The sequence below is a fragment of the Schistocerca serialis genome, chromosome 1 (assembly GCF_023864345.2).
Source record: "Schistocerca serialis cubense isolate TAMUIC-IGC-003099 chromosome 1, iqSchSeri2.2, whole genome shotgun sequence".
Taxonomy (NCBI): Eukaryota; Metazoa; Arthropoda; class Insecta; order Orthoptera; family Acrididae; genus Schistocerca; species Schistocerca serialis.
The window spans coordinates 1,089,618,018-1,089,644,378 of NC_064638.1; the positions used below are offsets into that span (position 1 = coordinate 1,089,618,018).

At 40.0% G+C, this 26,361-nt stretch overlaps 1 long non-coding RNA gene across 2 annotated transcripts in view; it reads left to right on the forward strand.

Annotated features, from left to right (window-relative positions):
- Positions 1-1,483: 1,483 nt before the first annotated feature.
- LOC126459055 (uncharacterized) overlaps positions 1,484-26,361 on the forward strand; it is a 72,008-nt gene continuing 47,130 nt past the window's right edge. The window contains exon 1 of one of the 2 annotated variants that reach the window (XR_007585768.1): positions 1,484-1,746. This is a non-coding gene — a long non-coding RNA (uncharacterized LOC126459055). The remainder of the gene's footprint in view (positions 1,747-26,361) is intronic. The other variant, XR_007585770.1, reaches the window with a different exon arrangement.

Sequence of the window (26,361 nt, forward strand, 5' to 3'; positions counted from 1 at the left end):
TACGTGCCTTGCGATGACTGGGTGCTTGTGTTGTCCTCATCATTTCATCATCATTGATGAAAGCGGCGAGTTTGGACTGAGCAAAAGTTGGAAATTTGCACGGCCGCTGATAACCACGCAGTTGAGCGCCCCACAAACCAAACATCATCATCATCATCTTCTTTGTACGATTTTCCTGATCTATATAAATGACCTGGGTGACAATCTGAACAGTTCTCTTAGGTTGTACGCAGATGATGCTGTAATTTACCGTCTAGTAAGGTCATCCGAAGACCAGTATCAGTTGCAAAGTGATTTAGAAGAGATTGCTGTATGGTGTGGCAGGTGGCAGTTGACGCTATACAACGAAAAGTGTGAGGTGATCCACATGAGTTCCAAAAGAAATCCGCTGGAATTCGATTACTCGATAAATAGTACAATTCTCAAGGCTGTCAATTCAACTAAGTACCTGGGTGTTAAAATTACGAACAACTTCAGTTGGAAAGACCACATACATAATATTGTGGGGAAGGCGAGCCAAAGGCTGCGTTTCATTGGCAGGACACTTAGAAGATGCAACAAGTCCACTAAAGAGACAGCTTACACTACACTCGTTCGTCCTCTGTTAGAATATTGCTGCGCGGTGTGGCATCCTTACCAGGTGGGATTGACGGAGGACATAGAAAGGGTGCAAAAAAGGGCAGCTCCTTTTGTATTATCACGTAATAGGGGAGAGAGTGTGGCAGATGTGATACGCGAGTTGGGATGGAAGTCATTAAAGCAAAGACGTTTTTCGTCGCGGCGAGGTCTATTTACGAAATTTCAGTCACCAACTTTGTCTTCCGAATGCGAAAATATTTTGTTGAGCCCAACCTACATAGGTAGGAATGATCATCAAAATAAAATAAGAGAAATCAGAGCTCGAACAGAAAGATTTAGGTGTTCGTTTTTCCAGCGCGCTGTTCGGGAATGGAATGGTAGAGAGAAAGTATGATTGTGGTTCGATGAACCCTCTGCCAAGCACTTAAATGCGAATTGCAGAGTAATCATGTAGATGTAGATGTAGATGTAGGTGACACCTTACCCAAGTATCGCAGAACTTATTTCGTGTTTCACGTGACGAAATGGTTCCTCATCATGAAATAGCAGGAAGAGACGATACAAAACTAGTTCAGCTCCGCGTCAGCGTTAGCTTTACAACTCGCTGCCGGACGTGTCAGGTATAGAGAGCCAGTTGGGAGCGGCACTTCAGGAAGATTAGAGATCCGCGGAGGAGGCTACGGAGGAGGACAGGCGAGACACGGACAGCGCCGGGGCGTCGCATTAAAGGCAGATGAGGCGGGCAGCCCTCGGCGACCACGGCCACGACCACGCACGGTGTGGGCCCGCGCCGCGGGGCGGCTGTGCCGACGTGGGCCGCGGCCGCTGCAGCCGCGCCGGCGAGTGGGCCGCGCGCCTCCCGGCCAGCCGCGCGGCCGCAGCCGCACTCAGTGCCGCCCGGGGCCGGCTGGCTCGCGCTGCGCCCTGCCGCCACGCGACGCGACGCGCTCTGTCCTCTGTCTGCATCCACTGTGCGCCCGTCTCGTCCACTGTGCGCCCCGTGTGTGTTCGTGCGACGCCGTGCGCCGCTCCTCGCGAAACATTTCTTCCTACCGACAGAACGTGCAATCGAATCGGCACTGCAACCCTTTAGTTCGAGCAGCAAAGTTAACTAAGCGATTTTTCTTGTGTTCACGTTTCTACTTTGTGAATGGGGGTCGAGCTCGTGTGAGTGTTTTTTGTGACGAGTTTCCGATTTAAACTGAAGGATGTTTAAGTGCTAGAAGTTAAAAGTTGAATTCACGGTCCATTATCATCAGGAGAAATTTTGTCTTGGAGTCTGGCTGAGTGATGGTCGAGGCCTGGATTAGCGAGTGAGGTGTCGGGGAGGGGGGCAGTTCTGAACGATTGCACTGGGTGTGTGAAAGAAAGTATCACATTTTCCTATTCGTGAAAATCAAACGAAAACGTAGGTTGGTAAAAATCCGAAATTACAATGAAATGAACACCCTTAGCTGCTTACAGGCGTTGACACACGTCAACGGGGACAGATGAAAATGTGTGCCCCGATCGGAACTTGAACCCGGGATCTTCTACTTACATGACAGACGCTTTATCCATCTTTTTTTATCTCATTTTGTTCGCTTTTCTTCGTTGTATCTTCTCGGGGCGGACGTCGTAAGACATCCGTTTGAGTTCGTTGTTGATCGATTAACTCAGTTTTTTTATTACTGAGGGCAGCTAACCCTCTGACCGAACACGCTGAGCTACCGTGCCGGCTCCCATCTAAGCCACCGAGAACACAGGTGATAGAGCGACTGCAGGGATTTATCTCTGGCACGCCTCCCGTGAAACCCACATTCTCAACGTATTGTCCCGCACTACATTCGTAGTGCCCCCGCCCATTATACTCATTACTCGCGGCGCGTTGCCGATTCCCGTAAGAGTTTGGGCACTGTTTGTGCATTCGCACACAATGAAGAAGATGGTCAAGTGGCCGGTGAGCCTTAACTATATATTTGCTAAGATGGTATCTGTTCTTTCGGACATGTATAGTTAAGGCTCACCGGCCACTTGACCATCTTCTTCTTGTGTGCGAATGCACGAACCATGCCCGAACTCTTACGAGAATCGGCAACGTGCCGCGAGTAATGAGTATAATGGGCGGGGGCACTATGAATGCAGTGCGGGCCAATACGTTGGGAATGTGGGTTTCGTGGGAGGCGTGCCAGAGATAAATCCCTGCAGTCGCGCTATGCTCTGTGTCCTCGGTGGCTCAGATGGATAGAACGTCTGCCACGTAAGCAGAAGATCCCGGGTTCGAGTCCCGGTCGGTGCACACATTTTCATCTGTCCCCGTTGACGTATGTCAACGCCTGTAAGCAGCTAAGGGTGTTCACTTCATTGTAATTTCATTCCAACGTGCTGCTTCGTCACCGATGGTATCTGTTGTTTCGGACATATCCGAAAGAACAGATTCCATCTTAGTAAATATAAAGATCCGAAAGTTCCCCATTCTAGCCCTAAACGGTCCGATCGGGCACCAGCGATCGACATGTCATACTCTACCATCAGATGCGGAATGGAGGTACATGTGGTCAGTAACCCACTCTCCCTGTTGTTGTCGGGTTTCTTGTCGCCGTAACCGCTACTAATCGGTCGAGTAGCTCGTCAGGTGTCCTCAAGAGGCTGTAGTTACCCCGTACCAGTCATCCCACCTACGAAAAATCCCGGCAGTACCGGGAATTGAACCCGGTTCCACTACCTGGCTGTCAGCTGCGGCCGGCCGGAGTGGCCGAGCGGTTCTAGGCGCTACAGTCTGGAACCGCGCGACCGCTACGGTCGCAGGTTTGAATCGTGCCTCGGGCACGGGTGTGTGTGATGTCCTTAGGTTAGTTAGGTTTGAGTAGTTCTAAGTTCTACGGGACTGTTGACCTCAGAAGTTAAGTTCCATAGTGCTCAGAGCCATCTGAACCATTTTTGAGCTGTGTTGACAACTCAGCTACTGATGAGGACGAAAACCAGAAGTTCCTGTAATGATCGGAAGCCAATACCTGTTAAGATGTGGGGCAATCTGTCCTGTCATTCCAGTCTGTCTTTTTACGTAGAAGCAGACACTATAGGCACTGCTGCATGTGGTTACCGTGCATCCTGACACATCCTTCAAATCCTCCTCGCAATGAATCATTCACTTTTTCAAATACACAAATACACCTGACTCCATTCGGATTGCGCCACATGAATTCGTGACCAACTCGTGTAACGTCCCCACTTTAGCAATGGGTTGCGATACATCAATCGCTCAAATGTCTCCATTGTCTCATACTAAACGGATTCGGGTTCGGTGAACTGGTAAGCCACGCCACCGGACCTCCTCGACCAGTCCATAGCCCATGAAACGTTGCGGTGAGATAATGTCGCACAATCCGTAGAAAATGGAGTGTTCATCCGTCGTACATAACAGCAGTCGTCTTTCTGCGTTAGTAACACCCTCCAATAGCTCTGATAATTCATTGCGCAGTAATTGGTGATACAAAGCATTGTCGATCTGTTTATCGAAGCGTAGGGTCCAGTGAGCCCGTCACCAACAATTTCTGCCCATACAGGCTGTCCTGACGTCACTCCTCCATGACTGCTTGAGAAATTGCATCTGTCCACACCTGCCTACTTCAGTAATTTACTATACTATCTCTTACGAATCTTGCCTGACCTTTAAAGAAAATGAAAGTTGTGAGCTGCGGATTTTCAACAGATGTTGGTTACTGGACGTATGATTACAGGATCTTTTCTTCTATTTTTGGTCAATACTACCTCCTGTAGAGATATGTCACCTTTTTTCTAAACGCTCTGTAGAAGGTTTGCCTTTACTTCGAATGATTTCTGTATGTTGTGGATTTCAAGATCATTCTATACAGGTGTATTCAGAGGGTAGCAACACCTAGAAATCTATCCTGAAGTATTTGGACCTTTGTATATTGTTGCTCGCAGATTAAGGACCAGTAGGTGGTGACCAGCCCTTTTTATATTGGTGCTCGCAGATTCCGGATCCGTAGGTGATGACCGGCAGTAGGAATTCTAAGAAAATTCATATCAAATTCATATCTTCACTGTCATGCTGAGCCCACTTCTCATGAGTAAATACATCCGGTAGAGTAAGCCTGATCGTCTGTGATATATGCAATCTCTTTCCTAAAATTTAGTCTTCATACTCATATCAGGCCCAACTATTTTATATTTGTTTTCCAAAGTATATCGACGCTGTTGGCTGTTATTTCAACATGATGGAGCACGCTTTCATTAGTGAAAAGAATAGCTTGAGTCTTAGCGACAGTTACAGTGATCTTCTAGAGAAATGTCCATCGATGAATATCGTCCAGATGTTTGTGAAGTTTTCGTGCAATGTACTTTAAACTGGAGCTGCTTCCATAGGTTGCTGTACCGTCGGCAAATAAGAACAATTGGACTCCTGCTTCTTGTGGACTATCGTCGGTGTATGTAGAGCAGAGTAAAGGACTAGTGACTGAGTCTTGAGGGGCCCCTGCAACTATACTGTGTTGCTGGCTCTTGTTGCCTTTTATAACAACTGTCTGTTGCACACGGAGGAGAATATAATTGAGTCTCATGCACCAAACCTCATCGAATGCCTTTTCGTTGTCCAGTAGGACAGCCCAGTACTGTGCTCATTTTATCTTGCTGCTCGAGTAGTCGAAGAGTTCTGTTAATGGTGCTGTGATCTACACGAAACCCAAGCGATCGTTGTAAGATGATTTATCTGGTATTCAGGAGATCTTGAAGAACAAGTAGGATGATTAAGGATTCTGCCGCAACAACTTGGTAGAGAAATAATTTCTTTCTTTTTTTTTCGGAAACAATGAGTCCTTGGATGGTTTCGATAACGTGATGACTTTTGCATGTTTGCATGAATTCCGGAAGTGAAGCTCGTCTAAACAGGCATTGTAGATACTAGCAGTGCTTGCTGAGCACAGTTATTTCATTGAAAGTACGGCATATCTCACTGCTATCGCTTTGGGCGCGGGGAGTAGCTGCACTCGACATTTCTCACGTTCGTTCGGGAATTCCGTGCTCGAATGGCCCTACCGTCCATTACCCAATCGTCGCTCAGTCGCCCGCTGCAGGATCATGGCGTATGAACGTGAGTCTAAAGACAATGTGAAAACGAAGCTACATTCCGAATAATACGCCTTGAGTGTGGAAGACAGTGCTGTAGTACTCTTGCTTGTTGTGGTTTCGGTTCGACGACTGCTTTGGAATAGCTCTCCATTCGAGTCTAGCCTGTGCAAGTCGCTTCATTTTTACATCTCTGCTACCTACGCCCATTTTAACTTGCTTGTTGTATTCAAGCCGAGGTATCTCTACTATTTTTACTATCCACACATTTCCCCATTACGAAATTGACATCTTGATGTGTAAGGTTGTGTCCTATTTTTTCTTCTTTTATTAAGATTGTGGTATAAACTCATTTTTTGTTTTTCCGTTCGATTCGGCACCACGTCATAAGTTACTTTATCTTCCAATTTAATCTGCAGCATTCTTCTGTAACACCACTTTTCAAAATCTTATATTATCTTCTACTCTGGACTGTTTATCCCCTACGTTACACATCTGTACAAGACTATACTTCAGAAAAGTACCTTCATAAAAGACTTCCTAACACTTAAACTTATATTCAACGTTAACAGCATCTCTTTATTTCAGACATGCTTTTCTTTCTACAAAGTCTCTCTAGTCAATAGGTTTGTTGTTGTCCATATAAAAAAATTAATCTTCTACTTTTAGTTTCTGATTGTATATTCTGTTTCACCCATAAAAGACTGGTTTAATGGGTCTGAATTACATTATCCTTGTTTTACTTTTGTTGATGTTAATCTTATAGCTTCTTTTCAAGATACTATTAGTTCCCTTCGCGGCTAAACAGGATGCAAGTCATGTTGCTCACAGATAGAGCGGCAGATGTTCTCCTCCCATACAGTTTCCTACGACGCATCTAAAAGCACATGTACGTAAACACGCCGGAGTGTAATTTCTGAAGTATTACCTGTGAAAGTTGCTGTAACTAAAAAGTTCGTAGAAACGCGAGTCACAGATCTAAGCCCATTTATATTAGTGTCAGGTGGACGATTTCACGCTTAATGTCAGGAGCTTGTAGATGTGGTTCGAAATTTGGACGGTTTGACATCTCCAGCATTCTGCTTTATCCTAAAGCTCGTCTCGTAATGTGGAGACAGGGCGATGAAATACGATGTCCCGCAGTGGTGAGACCGTAGGCGCGATTTCGGTTCGTGTGTATGAGGTATGTGCAATTTCTGCTCGTGTGCATGACCCATGTGGAACCGAGGCGCATGTCGAAAAAGGTGTTGCCTATCTGTAAGTGCGCACTTTGCGGACCACGATTGTACATTGAGATGTATGTTCTTTACAGACCGCTCCTCTCCAAAGAACAAAAATTGTAAATTTAATAAGCCTTTTGTTGATGCATTGCTTCATTTAGAAGTTTTGTAACGGTTTTCTTGCTGTCAGTTTTTTTTTATTGTATGTTAACACTTGAGTGTTGGCACCCAAGAAATTTGTAAATTTGAATTGAGAAAGCAGATCATATTATAAAAAATACTGACTTGATATTTTATTTGGAGATCGTTCATCATTACAAAGGCTAGTAGCTATTTCGTTTTTGCCTCAGCACAGATCCCACATATTTCTCAGGCGTTTATCTGCCAAAATTGTGCATCTCTGTTGTTGGTGCATGTTCGTAATGTTAACTACCGACCTTCCATTTGTTTATATTTGCCATGTTATAGGCTGTGAACAGCAGCGAGCGAGCACATTACCGTTAATAATAAATTTTACTGGAGTTAAATGAACACATAAATTGTTTAAGCTAAACTTGTTGCCACTGAGAAGACATTTTCAATAGCTCTTAGATACTTCTTGGTCGATGCCTAAGTCATAACGCGCGGAGAGTTTCCATTTACGTGAAGCTCTTACTAGAACGATTAGCCACATGTTATGACGTAGCCGTCAGCCAACAAGTATCTATGCGCTATTGAAAATGTCTCATCTGTCAAAAGCGATGTAGCCATTAAAGAATTTACGTGAGTATTTGTCCGAAATAAACTTTCTTGCTATACCGTTATTTCGCTCTTTTGAAGTCTCGTGGAATCCTGCGAAGTACTTTCCAACAAATTGCCTGGGTACGATGTTCCACATTCCTCCAGCAAATTATCATCAGTCGTAATTCTGATTTTTACTCCAGTTTGTTCCTTGATCAATTTGCTAGTTTTCCAGCGTCTCTTAGTTATTGAGATGCATCGTGCCAATGCTTACTTAGTAAACTTATGGCTTTAGATAGTTCTCGTATTGAAAGTCTACGTCTTACTGCTCTAAGCCGAAATGATAATTCACGCTGGCACACTGACTAAATATTCCGTTACACACATCGAAAGTTTAGTTTTGAAAACTCTGTGTAGTGTAGCAAAAGCACTCAAGACCATTACTATCCTTCTGTTTATGTATTGTGCTGTCCATCAGGTCGTTAATTTAAACTGCTCCAAATTAAATAAAACTTCATCATCAAGTTTTGTGATGCTATACTAATTTTGTTCGTTTTTATATTCTCTGCTGCTTTCAAACTTTATTAAGTTCTTCCATCATTTGTTACAGTTTATTTGCTCGAGAGACAAATGGTATAACGTTATCACTAAAACGATGTTCCCCTAACACATATTACATCTTATTTTGTCTAGTTTAGTGACTAAGAATTTCTTCTAGTGCTGCCGAGAATAGTTTGGATGACATAGCATCTCCTTACGTTGTTTTTCTGTCAACACTCAACTGCTTACTACTGCGAAGGCGCATACTAAAAGGTGTGGCAGTCACGTATACATCCTTCAGTATATTAATGTACTGAATTTACTCTTTTCTAAACGTCTAGCAGTACGGATATTATTTAAATAGCATGAAGAATAGACAGAAGAGTAATTCATACTCATTACTTCGTTCTGTTATACCGATAACTTCTCAAGCCTCCTTGTTGCTTTGCCTGATTAAAATTCACAGTTTTTTCTAAGTGCTTAACGTTAAAAGCTGAGGGGGCTGTAGAGCTTTTTCCAGAAGTTGCGCAATTACAGCATTGTTCCAGTTTTATTGGAATTTTCTACCTCCGCAGACATCCTGTAAATAATTTTGCAAGTTATTTTTCTATTATTTGTCATCCAGTTTTAGTCGTATCTATTAAATCACTGTTTCCAGGCACTCTTCCTTCCCCCTTATTTCTTCTTCTTGCTTACTTCTTCTTCTTACGTATCTCGCATTATTTCCGAAATATTGTTGTTTTATTTATTAACTTATTTCTGTTTTGGTCCCTCTCTTGAACTAACAAACATTTTTTAAAAATCAATATGTCTGTGGTTTTCCCCGTTGTTAGTAAATGTGCTATTTGTCATTTTCACTGATAAAACGTAGTGTCTACTCAAACTAAATGTCCGTTTTTTCCCGTACGCTTACTGTTTTCAATTATTTCTCTTACCAAATTTTGTTATATCTCGTCATATACTTTCGTTTACAGACCCAAATAATTTCTTTTAGTTCACTATACGTTATCATGTTCCCGTTGTTATTTTCTTGAACTTATCATCTTTTCTTTAATATTTGCCTTCTTCCACACGACATTTTCTGTTCCTTAGCTGTGTCCGTGCTTGCATATGGTCTTACTGTTCGGCTAAGTACCTAATTACTCCGTTCGCGTACGTATAATCTTCGCTTTCTCGTCTGATTATATCACCTCAGTCCTAAATGAATTCTTGTAGTTTGAATTTGGTTCTTATTTCCCGCCTTTGATCCCTTGAAAATCTTAATCACTTTAACAAATCGGTAAGGTGAAAAATTTCATTTTATTAACAATACTTGCCACTTATCATACAATAACTAGTAGAAAACCTTATTTTAGTACCTTAAACGTTTTGTAAGTATTTTAGGTTAACGATTTAAGTGAGACAATCCATATATGTTTTGCCGTCAAGTACTTATCTTTTCTTGTTTTCATGTACCTACTTCACTTAAGATTTTCGATAAGCTTCTTTTACTGGTAGTGTTCTTTGTCAGGACACTACAGATTAAGGCATCCTCTCATTTTTTCCAAAGGTAATTTAGTGTAGTAAATATACAATCTTTCGACATAATACAGACACATTCTCATAAAATAACACAGAAAAATGTCTTTTGTTATAGGCAGATTATATAAGTTTTACGTATTATTCTAAAAGTAATTAGATCTTTATTCTTTTAGATACCAGAGAAACAGTATTATCTCTACCAGAAGTTTGTTCAGCATCACCTTCTTCTTGTTCTTCTTCTGATCTTCACTGCAATTATCATCTTGACTGCTTCGCTGCGCTGCTGCTTTTGTGCCATTCTTAACAATCTCTTTTTGTTTTACTCTGTTCAGCATGTAATAGTTAGGAACACAGTCATTTGCCCTTTTCCCAACTTCGGTGAACGGATAATTACTTCTATCAATGCCACTTTATGCGGTAGAATAGCTAAGCTATGTTTTCCAGTGCAGGTGTTTCATTTTCTTCCCTCGATTTATGTCTTTATATATTTTGTCTGTTAGCTGGAGGAAGAAGATTAAATTCAATGCAGGAAGCCACCAACAGTTGCCAACCTGCAGCTGCCAACATTCTTACTTCTATTTCTTCCTTTTTCGTCTCATTTCTTTCTCTTCCTGTTTTTACGTTCATATTTACATTAGTTTCAGTACTGAGATGAAGTTTGCATAGTTTTATCTACATACAGCGTCTTTTCGAGAGATGAATACACTAAGCAGATTCAGAAGGATGTAGGCTGCAGAAGGTACTGGGAGATGAAGAAGCTTGCACAGGATAGAGTAGCATGGAGAGCTGCATCAAACCAGTCTCAGGACTGAAGACCACAACAACAACAACAGCGTCTTTCGTTAGTAGTTGTGCGTGGAGGGTTGCGATGAACACTCTATAGCCGAGTTATCATCGCTTTTCACGTCACGCGTTAACTAATGCATAGTAGGCCTTACCAACAATGTCCAAGTATTTTCCTTGTTTGCGGGATAGTAGTTTACAGCTAAGTGTAATAGCAATATTAGGAAGCTGTGCATTCTTGTGTTCTGTAATTAACTTTTTCATTTTTGTAACGACTCAGGTGACTCACAGGTTACAAGATTTTTTTAAAAAAATTATTGCTTTGAAAGTGCTTTTGCTGCAGGTTCCTCCTAAAATAACCTGTGTGTCGTTCTGCATATAGTCGTAAAACTTCCTTCGTTTTGTGTCTTGAAACATCTGCAGATGCACCCGAAATCTTAACAGCAAGAAAAAATCGTTCACTATTGCGTGTGACTTCGAAGCAAACTTTCATTCATTGAAAAGATATAAAACGGCGAGTGATTAAGATTTATCTTCTCTTACACTATTAAACCTCTTATTTCTTTTATTACTGTTGTTACGCTTAATTCTGGAAATGCTGTATTTTCTAATGTCGTTGTTACTCCAGTCATAAAATATATCATTCTTTGGATAGCTGAATTACAAAACTCATTTCATGGTACTTCAGTCGACGCTGGAAATAATATTTAACCAATGGAACCAGTTCTGTTGTCCATCTTCAATCTTATTAATATCAATTGATCGTCTGTATTCTGTGAATTAATGGCTTTTCGGCTTTCTGTGGCGTCCAATTATTCAGAAATCTATTTCGTCTCTTCAACCCTTGCCAAAGGATATTGTCAGTACAAATGTCAATTCTACACTTGGTTTTCTGCAGTTTTGACGCAAGCCTTCTCGCTATTGTTTTCCGTCATGTTATCGGTGTTTAAACTAAAGACATAGGATTAGCAGTGATCAGTTGTTGCGATAGCTCCATCCCTTCAACAATCCCGTGCGAGTCCTGTACCGCTTAAGGCACTGGATTGTCGTCAAGAAGTAGCAGCTTTGGAATCCCCATTCCAACTTCTGGATTTAGGTTTTACATGGTTTCTCGTAATCGAATAAGGCAGATGTCAGAGCAGATCATTTGAAAAGTGGGTTGCCCCATCCTTGTTGTATTCCAGTTTGTGATTCATCACTATTGATCCCCTACTTTTCTACGTATGTGGGACTCCAGTGTTCAAATCGCTCAATGTCTTCCAGAAAACTTTGTCCTGCTGAGCTAGAGCGTAGACTCGATTGACTCCGATGTCTACGACACGTTAAATTCACACCTTCATTTATACTCTCCCAGAAGCCTTATAGTGTTTGGCTGAAAGTACTTCGTCTAACACTGTCGCTTCTCCCCTTTAGTGGCAGCATCCAGTCGCGAATGGTGCTTGGAAAATTATTGTTGGTAACACCCCATGTCAGCTGGAATCTCTGTAATTTTATCTGCATGACCTTTTCGCTAGATATACGTAGGAGGAAGCAATATATTGCTTGACTCTTCTAGGAAAGTGCGCTCCCGGAACTTTAATAACAGTAGACCAGCCTGTGTTGCATACAAGCTATTTCGTAGCTTCTGCCACTGGAGTTTGATGAGTATCTTCGTGACATTTTTGAGTTTAATAAACGAACCTGTAACGAACCGCGCTGTTCTTCTTTGGTTATTTTCTATCTGCTCTATCTGGTAAGGAACCTAGATTGAGGAGCAGAAGTCGTGTATTGGTCGCTTTAAGCATTTGCGAGTTAGCTCCTTCGTGTCTGCCCTGCACCTCCTGAGGATTCATCCATTGAATCTCATCCTGGAGTTTGCCTTTCCTGCGAATAGTTTTACGTAGTGTATTCAAAAATTCTACAGCAGACAGAGGACATTAATACAGGCTTGTAGTTCCGTTCGCGTTTTGGCTGTTTATTTCACCAGTCATTTGGAACTTTTCGTTTCTCCAGTAGAAAGCTGCAAAAAGAGGAAAAAGTTACTTCCTGCCTTCCAAATTCAGTATTTTCGACAGATCACATGCTCGGTAACTTTTCATAGTTGACGAAAGGTATTCTTGTTTCCGTACTGAGCTCTTCAAGCTATCAGTTATGTTAAAATATTTTATACTTGAGGGGTCCGCTCTGAAATAACATTGCTCTTCTGCCAGACGTGTTTTAATAAATATCTTGATTCGGTGGTCTATCATTTCGGAGGTAATTTACTAAATTCAGTTTGAACTAGCCGTAAAACTATTGGATAAATTAATCGTCGTTACGTACGCAAAAAAGAGGAAAACTGATGTTTACGGTTTCATTAGTTCCAAAGATTAGCTGTAGTAGGATGCCGTTTTGAAATGGCTGACGAATGACTGAAGAAATCATACAAGCCCAGTATGAAATGGAAAACGAGTTTAAGACATTATAAACTCCTTAAAATTCTTTATTAATCGGATCAATGAGAAACTACATTCACTTACATAATCGTCTTTTAATCGAATTAAGTATTGAGAATTTCTGACACATTTCTTTTGTTTTGCAACTGCGTACACAAATTAGAGAAATAATCACAGCAGAGCTCACTCATAACACTTTGACGTTCGATAAACTGTTGTATGATCTCGTTTCAGTTCGCAACTTTTCTGATCTATTAAACAATCAAAATGTGCAAAGTCGTACATTAAATAATTCTGTAAAATCTTGCATGCTTTCTGCTTTTCAGACATTAAGACTGTATAAGCGTATAGTTTTGCAACCGGAGCTACTTTCTATAAAATTCTATTGAACTATGTTTCTGTCACTTCAATAGAAGTAAAAATTAAGAGATGTGCCTCTATAGCTAATGCTGCATTACAAAACTGTCTTTCTTTAATTATATGTAGATTTACACCTATCGAAATTTGCAGCAGCAATTTTACTTCTTCCCTGTAATTCATGTACATCACAGATAAAAATTTATTTTTTACTGAATTTTGGACAGGCAAGAACGTACGTATTTTCATTTAACGTAAACACCCTTTTCAGTATCGATACTAAGTAGCAAGCACACTTACTATCTTTGTGATTCTTAGTGATCAGTATCTATAAGCATTAGGTTCATATTTCAGTGTTATTTTCTGTGGGTTAAATTTATGTATTATAGATTCCGTAAAATTTTTATACACCGTTGTTCATTGCCTGAACATAGCATCTTGCTGTGGGCAAGACGTTTCTATCAGTCGTATGTGTCTGTGCCCACTGAATGTTAGCCTCTGCAAAATATTTTCTAATGTTTGACCACACCTAAGCGTTAGACACCGTCTAGAACGACGGAATTACACTTCGCTGAATAGTCTCGTAAAGTTCAAAATTAATTTAATAGCCCTTTGTTATAATACATTTCAAAATTATCGTTACAGCAAAGATATTTTATTCCAAAATTAAAAACGGCTGGTATCATGTGTTTGTCTATATTATTTCTTCGTTTCATAGATGAGTTAAAATATTTAATGTTTCTGACGATTGTCTGGAGAAATAACTATGTTGTTCTTCATTCCTTTAATATGTAATATTTACTGTCGACTATGTTAATCGGCAATTACTTCATGTTGTTATTCTCTATTTGATGAAGCCAATACTTCTTCATTCTTTGTTAGTGTGATCGTTTCCTGCTTGTTGGGTCTTGGAATATCTGGTTTAGTTTCTACCACACTGGCTCATTATTTATTTCAAGATCTTGACTCATTTATTCTATTTCGTTTGTGATTCCTCTACATAGTGCAGAATTGTAATGGCACTTTTTTCAAGAGGTTCTTTCGGTTTATTTCTACAGTAGCAATCTTTTGTTAAAGGATGCAGCTATTGTTTCACTTTTTATGTAAAGCCTACATCTGGGCGAAGTCTGTATTTTTCTTCCTCTGCTGTAACATCTTTCTCGAGATTTTCGTCTTCCATTCTTTCTGTGTTCCCCACTCGCCCTTTGCAGCTTGGTGACAAACATTTGATTGCTCTCAAACGTTCTGACTTTATTACAGTGTCGTATTTTCTGACGTTGATGGAACTTATCGACGCTTCTGTATAAGTGGTATGCCGTTTCGTCTTCTCTTAGCGCCAGTACTAGTAACTGTGTTGGCATAACTCACTCTTTCACTTACTTAAGCCTGTGTACCCCGTTACTTATCATGTGTTTTTTGTTGCGCACTATCGGTCATTTTCTTATCCTATATCACGTCACGTCTAAAACCATGTTTTTGTTTTTTATCGTATTGTTATCATTTTCTGTAACAGAAACTAAGAGATTACGATTTCGCCAGTAGGTTTTCTCTCGCAGTTTGAATGTATTACGCATGTATTTCGTATATTAATGTTGTTTACTGAAAGGTCCTCATGGGCACGCCAGACGCATTTTAATCCCTCAAGCAATTAAGAGGCAAAATAGCACTATTGTAACAGAGCATGGCAGAATACTTATATAATTAGCGATGTAATCACAATTCTAAATTTTGTGAGGGGTTAATGGTACTGCCAGTTAGTTATCAGCTGTAAGATCGGTATGAGGAAAACGTCTTCTTACCTTAATATCCAAAAACAGGCGTTTAACAAAGCTAATCCCATACACAATTCGCCTTTGCGGGTGTGTCATTTAGAAGGATAACTAAGGAGTGAAGATCTCTTTCACTGCAAAATTAGACGGCGCAAGAGCTCTAAGAGAAAAGCATTGGTGCAGGTGCAAGATCACGTACACATCCAATAATTAGCTTACGCTAGTTTCCATTACCCTTTGAGGTCTTTTGGTGGTTCATGTCCATCCCCAAGCTTCTTCCGGCTTTCGGCTATAGCTACCCATATTTCTCCATCGTGTATTCTGATGTCACCCTTCCGCATCCCGTGAAGTAGATACGTAGGTTACTTCTTATGTATTGTAATTCGACACAGCTTCATTTTATTATCAGACACAATTACGTCTTCCTTTCCAGTGCCAGTTTTTTTCTGTCCTAGTAATTTCTCTCATGCGTGTCTCTAATTTTTCACTGTGCAACCATCAGTTTTTTTATATTTTTTGCAGTGCAAATCCGAGTTTCGTGGCCGTAAGTGACAACTGGCACTAATTGTAACTTCAGGTATCAGACACGTCAGAAGTCCACTTTTCAAAATTGTATTTCATTTTCTAGAGACATTTATTAACAGTTGTTATATTTTATTCATTTCTTTTGTTTTTCGTCCCGGCAATTATCTTGACAGAGACACAAATTCATCAACTGATTCTCTGATTTCGTTTATAATTTGTATTATTTTCTTTCCAAAGTTTTTACAACACACTATTTTTCGGTCATCTTTCAGACTTTCTCAACACATTTTTTCCAGTAACTGCTCAGATTAACAACTGAACAGCTAACTGACGAGTCAGAGACAATTTACCAGAGTCACTTACCCCAGAAAGTAATATATACTTGGTGAGTCCTAATGCCTCTGTAAAATTTTGAGAGACCGATCAGGACTGTTTGTCGAATGTTTTGATAAAGGAACAGTCGGTGTCAAGGGTATTATTAGTGGGATTCTTTTCGTTGTTGCCACGGTTATGAACGTGGCAATATTCCATACCTGTAAATCACTGCAAATGTGCATAATACAGAATGATCATAGAGATGTTACAATGAACTTTGACATTCACTGTCGACAGCAGATTGGTGTCTCCTCTTACCTGTCACAATTATGCTTCTTTCATTTAAATGTAACATACATTCGAGAAGTGTGATATGCTCAGTGGTGGGTATTTTCTTCTTCTTCATTTATTTTTCTTTGTAGATTAGTCTGTGACAAATTCTGTTGGTTGTTTATATCTTACTCAGAGGAGCTTACATCCCTATTTTCCTTTAGAAGCTTAATTAATTGTTTTATCATGGTTTGTATCCTTGTATCCTGGGGAAATGTTTATACAATTCCTCTTTTTACATCACCCAGAGAGGGTTCTACTTTTTCTTCTCTACCTATACGACTTCGATTCCTATCTATCGGTTTACACTCACACGTGCTTCGTAAAATATTTAATTTCGCCGCTTGCATCCAAATACTTTCGTGATTTCTACGCCTCTTTCGCATAAGAAGAGGAATTTTCACTGTCTCTAAAAACTGCTTTCTTACAATTTCTGAGAATACTACCGCTTATTTTATAAAAAAATTGCTGAGTTTTTAGTTCAAGTTTAGTCCGTTACCACCGGCATTATATCGTCATAAGTATTTAAAATATTATACTTGTTCTGAAAAGTTAACAAACATTTCTGTTATTGTAACCAATTTCTTTAAAAACCGTTGCCTTTTACTTGTTGGCAGAAAATTTCAAATCATATTCTCTCTTTTTCTGTGTAAAAAAGTAACTACATATTAACATATCCGTTGACTGTGCTGCAGAAAAGATATGTCTTCAGCATGAGCTTGATATTTAAAGAAATATTTACACATACGTAAAGCATGTCATCCATGCTTGTAGCGTTGGCGAAAGTCTCTGATTTCGTCTGGATTATCGAACGAGGTAGCACTACCCTCCGTGTTTCCCCTTATTTTGTTAAAGTAAATGTATGGATGGTTACTTTGAAAATGGCGAGTGTGAGTTCATTCTCCAGCATTGTTCTGTCCGATACGGTTTCCCGTCATTAATGACGTCGTCGTCTATGTGACACTGAATCATTATCTTCCGTATTTCATGTTTGCTCTTCTGGAACCTTAAGTTGTGGGTTCGTGTTCTGTTGATTTTCAGTTCGGCTCTCAACAAACTTTCGAGTCAACATGGACTCTGCAACGTACCCTTATTTTAACTTTATAGATAACTCTTGATGGTTTAAGTCCATTTGCTACACAGCTGACTTAATCTGACCCTAGATAACCATTAAACACCTATCTCAACCAGCTATCTCACCTTACATTATGATGGATGAAGCTACTCTGTTTATTACATACCGAATGGTTAGCTCCTGAAAACGTATAACATACAACGGGGAACGTTAATGTAAAGTGTGTCCTACCTTATAGCCATCATTCATACAGTGATCATGTGTGTCCAATCTGCATAATGTGCCGATGCATTTGTATACGCTACGTTTAAAAGCAAACACAAGAACGCCACCGACTGGAAATTAGAAGCATGTGAATGCAACATTTGAAGAGAGGTGACTTGATTTTAATTCATGCGGTCACGGTTTGCACTGCTTGTTGGCGTACCTTTTGAAGCTAAAAACTACGGATCAGTAACTTGCGCAAGACATCCGTACAGAAAATTATAATTAAATATTGTTCTATGCATAGAACGTCGTGCTGTAGGATTATGAATACATGGGATAGATGATGAGCAAGACATAAAAAAATTTCGAAGAAAATCCCAACTGCACGAAATTTGTTTTAGCTTCCCTTCATTTAGTTGGTAAAATTTTACAAATAAGACTGACATACAAGCAGCGCTCGCGAAATAACAGTATACCAAATTCACCGTGGGAATGCGGAAGTCGACTAGCAACAGAGATATTAAGAGACAAAAGTGTACTGTATTCATGAAACACTGATGCAATGGTCAAGAAAATTATTGTGCTCACTATTCACATACGTCAGTTCCACAAAGAAATATATCTATCTCGTTACACTTTTCATAACACTCGAAGATAATCCTCGACCGAGAGGTACTAAAACGTTTGATTTACTTTCTACTGAGAGAGGGAATTAATCAATGGACAAGACCGGATAATAATACACTAGTTTGATATACTCGCCCTTATGGGAACACAGATCATCGAGTTCCAGTTCACGCAAGCTCTCAATCATACGAGTGAATTTACGATGCGTGTAAGAATCACCGGAAGTAGAATTACTTGTAAGTTTATACAGAAAATCATAATAGAAATGCATTCCCTTATCGTAAAAAGATCGTGCGATCTCACCAAATACAGGAGCGTGCAGCTGTTATAGATCTACGTCTGCCTAGTTCAGGAATTACACCGTGGGCTCCAATAGCCTACATAAACAACACAGACCGGTCAAGTTACCGCCGTGTTTGAAGCCAATTGAAAACGTAGTCGCCATGTTATGCAACGTCACGTTAAACGATATAGTCGTCTGCTAACAAGGAATCATACGGTTTGCTTGTCATACAATAACATTTGCTACCGCCAGTCGATACTTTTTCTTCATTTATTGGCCACAAGACGCGTTCAGGGTAATAATTCCCAAATATCAAATGCATTTTCCGTGTAATAATGCCCTCATACGTTATTCTGGTGACATAAATGTAAATACGTGCATTTCTGTAATTACCGATTGTATCTCTTACTTTAACCCTACAGATTCTGGCAAATTCTGTACAACTCTTATTTACACAGGCTAGGAAGTTCTGTCTTATGCATCTATCAAGGAAATATATTTATATAAGTCTCTGGTATTAACAGATAAAGCAGACGGATGGAGTTGTAAATAAACATTTTAATGTGCAGTTCTATAGCTTAATTATCATTGCTGTTCAGGATAATTCCAGATATATGGGCTAGATTTCTTTGTTCTATCGTCATGTTTTTGTGTCTTTCAGCAGTTTTAATTGAAGATAAGACTATAGCCGTTCATCTGATATTGCGTTAAGATTATTGTTTCTCTGAAAAGAGCATTTACCAGAAGCCCTAAGCTGAGAAGAGCGTGTATAGCTATACTGAGTAGGCCGCTACTTGTGCCCGCCTTATGCTGGTTACCAATGTTGTCTTAGCTCGTTGCTTTTCAAAGGAATTCTGTACGAAAAACAATGAAGACTACCTTAGGCCGTTGTGCCTATTGTAGTTACCGTTTTAACACGTAATTTTACACTGAACAAACCATATGAAGACACACTAAATGCAGTACGGAGTTGCACTTTAATACAATCATCTGCCTAACATTTCACATGACAATGAAAATCCAGAAAATACGATGTAGAAATTTGGTAAATATAACAGTTACGTATGTGAAAACATGCTGGTACCTAGCTAAAGTTTCGGTATCCCAACTGTATCATTACTCCGATTAATACAATCGTATACTCAACATACATTGAGACCGTTTTACGATCAATAGAATACTTTTACTTTGTATTTCAATAGCAAAAACACATGATTTTCCAGCATCTGTAGCGTCCGACCAGCTGAAATGCTCGGTGTGCCTGACGTTACAAAATATGGCGATCAGTGTTGCTTGTTGCGGCCACCAAGGACGCTGTAACTCACAGGTAGCCTCTCTTTGTTGATTATATACCTCTTTGGTGGGTGCTAAAGCGAAAGCTGGTTCTCTAAAACTTCCTCCGGCCGAAACGTGATTGGCTGCCACTCCAAAGAGCTCCACGAGACATTTCTATCGCCCTGCCGCTCAAAGGCAGTCGCCAAGGTGTACCATGAATCGATTCACGCACGTATCTATGGAAGTTTTATCGTGTATACCAAATTACGCCAAGTAATGAAACGAGGCGAAATGGCAGCCACGTTTCACCTCCTAGGAGACAACTTGATATCTTGATTTCTTAAACTCCAGTCCAATTCCATCTTGCAAGAAATAAACAGCTTCGGTGTTATCTACTACCGTCTGTGACTTCTACTGCGTGTTAGGAAAAGATGTGGCCCAAGTATGGAGCCCTATGGAATTCAAACAGTTCTCCAGTTAGATGGAGAGGATGATGGTGATGATGATGATGACATAATGATGATGATGATGATGATGAACTTGCAAGAACCCAAAATAATTGTATAAGTTGAGAGGTATCGCGAGATCCCGCACTGGTATTTTGAGACGCAGGCCTCTGGCTGAGTGTAGGAAATGCCTGATTATTCAGTCCCGCTGAGAGAACAGGTTTGGGAAGGGTGCGCCGCTGTGGCGCCGGGCGCCTCCCGCTTCCCGTCTGCTGTCCTTTGGCCCTCTCGTGTCCCTCGGAGTCCCGTTTACTCTGCGGCGACCTACGCTACTCCGCCAGGCCGACACACGCTCTTAGCTTAGACAAACATACCGCCCGGACACGACGCGCCACCGGGCACGAAGACGAGAGCTCATTTGCAATACAACCTCCTGCATGCGTCACGCTCAGACGACATCCTACTTCCATTTACACTCACTTTCTGTTTAAACATCTTCTAAGCGTAATATTCAATTATTTACTTGTAAAGGTTTTCGCGTCTACCGTAAACGGGGAAAAGTTTGCGAAGCATGGCAACTTTGCCACAATTTAAATAAGATTATAATTGGCACGCTACCAGGTTTCTTAATCATCCAATAGGGACGCCAGTTAGGGATGGGAGAAATCGACCGAATAAAAGCAAACCGGTTTTTTAGTTCTGAATAACCGGCATTGTTCGGTATTTATTTGGTGCTGAAATTTTTCGTTTCCAAAAACAAAACAAAAAAACTTCCTGACAGATTAAAACTGTGCGCCGGTCCGAGACTCGAATTCGGAACCTTTGCCTTTTGCAGGCAGTGTTCTACCAACTTCCTTTTTTTTATCGTTGTGTTTGGTCGTTGCGGATGTCACATGACATCCTTTCAAGTTCATTTGTTGATCCTTCCAGTTAGTTTTTTTTATTTTTTTTTATTTTTTTTATTTTTATTACAGAGGCCACCCAGCTCTCTGACCGAATAACCAACTGAGCTACCCAAACACGACTCGTGCTCCGTCCTCACAGCTTCAGTTCTGCCAGTACCTCGTCTCCTACCTTCCAATCTTCACAGAAGCTCTTCTGCGAACCTAGCACTCCTGGAGGAAAGGATATTGCGGAGACATGGCTTAGCAACAGCCTGGTGGATGCTTCCAGAAGGACATTTTCATTCTGCAGTGGAGTGTGCGCTGATATGAAACTTCCTGGCAGATTAAAACTGTGTGCCGGACCGAGACTCGAACTCGGGACCTTTGCCTTTCGCGGGCAAGTGCTCTGTGAAGTTTGGAAGGTAGGAGTCTAGGTACTGGCAGAATTGAAGCTGTAAGGACGGGTCGTGAGTAGTGCTTGCGTAGCTCAGTTAGTAGAGCACTTGCCCGCGAAAGGGAAAGATCCCGAGTTCGAGTCTCGGTTCGGCACACAGTTTTAATCTGTCAGGAAGTTTCATATCAGCGCACACTCCGCTGCAGAGTGAAATCTCATTCTGAAAACAAAAAAGCTTTTTGAAAAGGAAGTAATTTTTATTCGTAAAATTTACAAAATGGGAAAGCTTTCCGTGCTATTTCAATCGCAAGGCCGATAGAACCGAACAACAAACACACGGCTTAACAATTCATACAGTATTGCTGAAACCGTAATATCCCTGTTGCCGTATGTCGTGAGATGAGTGTGCGTGCAGTGTGCAAGACATGTCCCCTCTTCGTATGTAGAGCAGTTTCTCGCTGACGTCGGCAGACTTCCGTGGTATTAAAGAATTGTGCCACCCCTAGCGTGGAAATATTTTTTACGAAGTGATGTAGCAATCATGTACAATGCTTCATTTACTTTAAAAGATTAATGAGTTGTCTGCCATTTGTATGAAATAATAAAAGAGGAAGGAAATTGTGGTAACAGAAAGAAATTATAAATTGAACAACAATTCATTTGCAGTTGGCAATAAAAACAGAAAGTAGTTGATCTGCTGCTTGACGCCCATGAAAACGGACAAATTAACACGAAATTATCTTGAAACTGAGAGAGTCAACATTTTTCAATCTTTGTTCGATTTGTATATTTATTACTGGAAATAATAGGAACAAAAAACTGAAAAACAGTTATTCCGGACGGTTTAAAGACAGCTTAAACTCGTGTGAAAAAAAAACAATATAACCGAAAACAGATTGTTTCAACGATTAAAGTCGTCTCCAGCGCCAACGCTTTCATTGCACAGTGGAAACAATGAACGACAGATTTGGTGCGCATTTTCGGTTTATCCATTAGTTCCTCGTCTTCATCAGTCTTTTTTCTTCGGCTCGTGGAACACTCGTTTTGTGGTAGTCTACGAAAGTGTTTCGTTCTGCCCACTCATTCTAACGTAAGTTTTTTCAACGCACTTCTCAATTACGTTTCAGAATCACTTTTAGAAATAAAACTGTGTGCTGTATTTAGCATAATAATATAACTTGGCAGTGTTGCACCAGGAAGTTTGGTAAAAATGGGACAACTTTGCCAATCCAGAATGTGTTTTTCTTACGTCCTCCATAACATTTTCATTTGCTCGAGCATTTTTTGCTCTTTGTACAGGTCGTTAAAATACCAAGGCTCGTTAGAACCAAATTTGGAGCACACAGGTATCATAATCCAACCCCTCATGATTATAACCGAATGAAAAATAAAATTTGGCAAAGTTGTCCCAGTTTACGACGTACATGATGTCCCGAACCTGCAGTGTACCAGGTGTGTTCAAAAAATGACGTGATTTTTTTAAACAACTTTGTTTATTTGTCTACGTCAGTGTTACCTCCTCCAAAATTGTTCCAATTAGATATTATTCACTTATGCCAACGCTTTTACTAATCTCCGAAACGCTTCTGGAACTCTACCTTTGGAACAACTTTTAGATTTCTCGGCGATGCCTTTTTTTAATCTCATCTGTTCTTTTAAAACGACGATACTTTAAGGTTTTCTTTATTTTTGAGTACGGAAAAGTCAAATGAGGCCATGTTAGTGAACATAGGTGGGACATCATATTAGTATTGTTCTTGGCTAAATTTTCACGATCAAACAGTTATTTTGGAGCAGTTGCATTATAGTGGTGCGAAAGCCATTAATAGTTTCTCTATAAATGCAGACGCTGTTTAGAATTGTTTCACGCAACCCGTTTTGAACTTGTAAGCAGTACTCATTATTGATCGTTCGATATTGTGGTAGGAACTCATGGCTCACTGTGCGGTTAAAAACGAAGAACATACCGAGCATATTCTTCATTTCTGACCGTATTTGTCGAGCTTTCTTCCATGTTGGTGATTCAGAATGTTCTCAGTAGGGGGAGTGAGCCTTAATTTTACTTTGTATACATATTTCCAACTCTAACAACGCCTATCATGTATCACAGAGTCAGAATCGCTCTGTGATTTATTAATACGATCGAAGTTTTATTAGCTAGCTCGTTCTATTAGTAAATTCGTTACATTTTCAATGAGTTTCTCGCTTCCACTTAGCGTACCTACAATAACTCACTAGGATGTTCAAGGTGTCAGGTAATATGTAAAACCAGTATAATTTTTCGGAAATTTTATATGCTGGTCGCTGGGTTGGCAGTGTTTTATGTATTCATATGACATATTTGCGACAAGTTAATTTCAGTTCAAATCTTGCTCTCACTGAAACACGTGGACCCGTGTGTTCCTTTTTCTCTGATATGTATTGTACGTCTGTTAGGGTCTGCTAATGATTGGACTATCGATGATATATGATTTAGTAATTATTTGCATTTTTTCCACCAGTTCGAATCTTCTTACTGTAGCCGAAAATTTCAGCTGTTTTAAGGAAGAGTTTTCCAGCTCTTTCTAAATCGTGGGGACGTCATCAAGTGTGTGTTTCTATTACAACACATCCTGTCTTGTATTTAAGGAAAAAGAACTGTAAGTCACAGGATATCTTAAAAACATTTTATTACCACACATTTTCCTCCTGTCTGTGACAGCCTGATAGTGGATGTGAATTTTCTTACTAGTATCATTTTAGGAACAAGAAACTGGTCACTGGTGGAGAAGTAGTATAAAATAATACTTATTTCACGACAGCTGCCAGTGCAGACAAGACGTAGATTTTCCTGGAATGCTTTCTGTGCTGAAAAACTTCATCTTATTCGTAATTTGCGTCGTCGTACTTAGCCTCAGTGGATAGTTGCTCCCGAACATTACAGTGCAAGTTATTAACGAATGAACTTAAACCAAACAGGGTCGCTGGGATTCTCGTCTGTAAAATGAGCATCCGCACGGAAGCCCTGTGCGGAAGAAAGGGGAAACAAAATCCGTTTCGTCCTGAAATCTGCTATCAGTTTTCCAAGTGGCAATGTCCATCAAATAACTGTTAAATAATGGCTGTCTTCGGTCCATTATATATCAGTTATATTTTTAGAGAAAAAGCAGTCATATTCCGCCCAGCAGTGATGCGCCAGTAAAAGATGTTTCTGCAATGAAGTTCACTTGTTTCGATTTCGACCGTTGCAAATGAGGCACGAAAAACTTTGAAGGAGATGGGCTATTTATTACTGTCAGATGTCCAAGTGCGCTTTATACAAAAGACTAAAATGTAAATTTCTGTCCAAACCGCATAGCTGAACACAGTTTAGAAGTCACGTCTGAGAACATTAGCGCTTTTTAACATACATTAACCTTTAAGGAGGGAACTTCTCAGACCCAGTTTTTCTGAGTGTGTTTTGTGTTTCCCTCGGGCGCCGATTTATAAAGTATTTAAATGCGCTTAACCACAATAATTTTCATTCCTTTTATGTATATCGCCTTACCGTGGAAACTGATCAGATAACTATGGATGATGGGCGGGTGTGGTTGTGTCTAGAACACGACAGCAGTAAAATTTATGTGATTTGTCTTCTCCCGTATCGAAATTAGGGAAACTTTTGCTGAAAACTCACCCTATTAAACGTTCACCAATAACGATTCTTCTGACTGAAAGAAAACTTGCGGTTTTTTTCTGGTAGTGCAGGACTCTGGACGAATGAACGTATATCGTGTAAGACTTAACTATGTTTTGTAGATCGCTGAAAAGCAATGACTTTAGTAGACTGGCGTCACGTGCAACATAAACGCTCATTTGCGTGTAGAAACTTTTCTGCAGTCATGAAAAAACTGTGTGCTTAGCAGAAATTAAAACATTTTTCTCCACAGGGAGACGAGATTATGGATTCGATATCACACATACATTTTGGCTGGAACAGTCATTTATTCAATATTTATCGCTCTCTGTGACCAGCTGTTATGCGAGCCTTGTGAAAATCAGCATTGTCTAAATTAGACAAAGAACCACTACGACGTTCATGAGTGAAACGAACCGTCTGCAGACATATATGCATCATAAGTAAACTAAAAGAAAGTGAACTCAGAAACATACAAAACACGATCTTTTGACTTATAGTCCAAATCCATAAAACCTCATATTTACACTGGACGCTCTTTTAATCACTTTTTTGTTTCTTTAAACTTGAATTAAGAAATTTCCTTATGAAATCGAACGAAGCACTTTGTGTAAGAGAAAAACAAAGTGAAATAAAAACGAAGAGTGTAGACTACACTCAATCAACTGATTTCACTCCAGCTTTACGTCTGACATTAAGCGGAAGAGGAACAATTATAATCAGTGTAACTGTAGCATTCTCACTGGCAGCGGTGACTTTGCATCCTCGTTTCTTAATTTAATTCGGAATTCATATATACAGCTACAAATGTAACTGGACCCTTTTCTTCCTGCTCCTTGATCAACAGGCTATGCAAGCAGGGCCAGTCTGCCATTGAAGACGTTTGGTTTAACTAATCTGCAGTATTCTTGAGACATTTAAAGATATCCTTTAAAATGTGTTTATTCAAGTAATACTCTCGATATTTATGGAAACCAAATACGAGGTGTCAAATACCGGAAATAAACAGAAAGTTCCTCTACTTTAAAATAAAACATGTCACTTTCGGTGATCTGTCATTCAATTTACTAAATATAAAGTGTTTCTAGGTACGAAATTCAGCATGAGATTTGTAAGTACACATGACAACATTTTGAAAGTGAAACAGAATTATAAAAGTTACTCTAGGCAAGATAGTATAGTTTCATGATTTATGATAAAGATGACCTGTAGAAAGATACACACTACATTTTTACATGTGTCTTTCCTTCTACGTACTGCATTATACATCATGAAACCATCAATCAGCAATCTCTCTTAGCACTTCCGTAAGATTGTTGCATATCTATAGTGCAGACAGAATGCGTTGGCGTGACGAGTAGTGTTTAGCACGTTG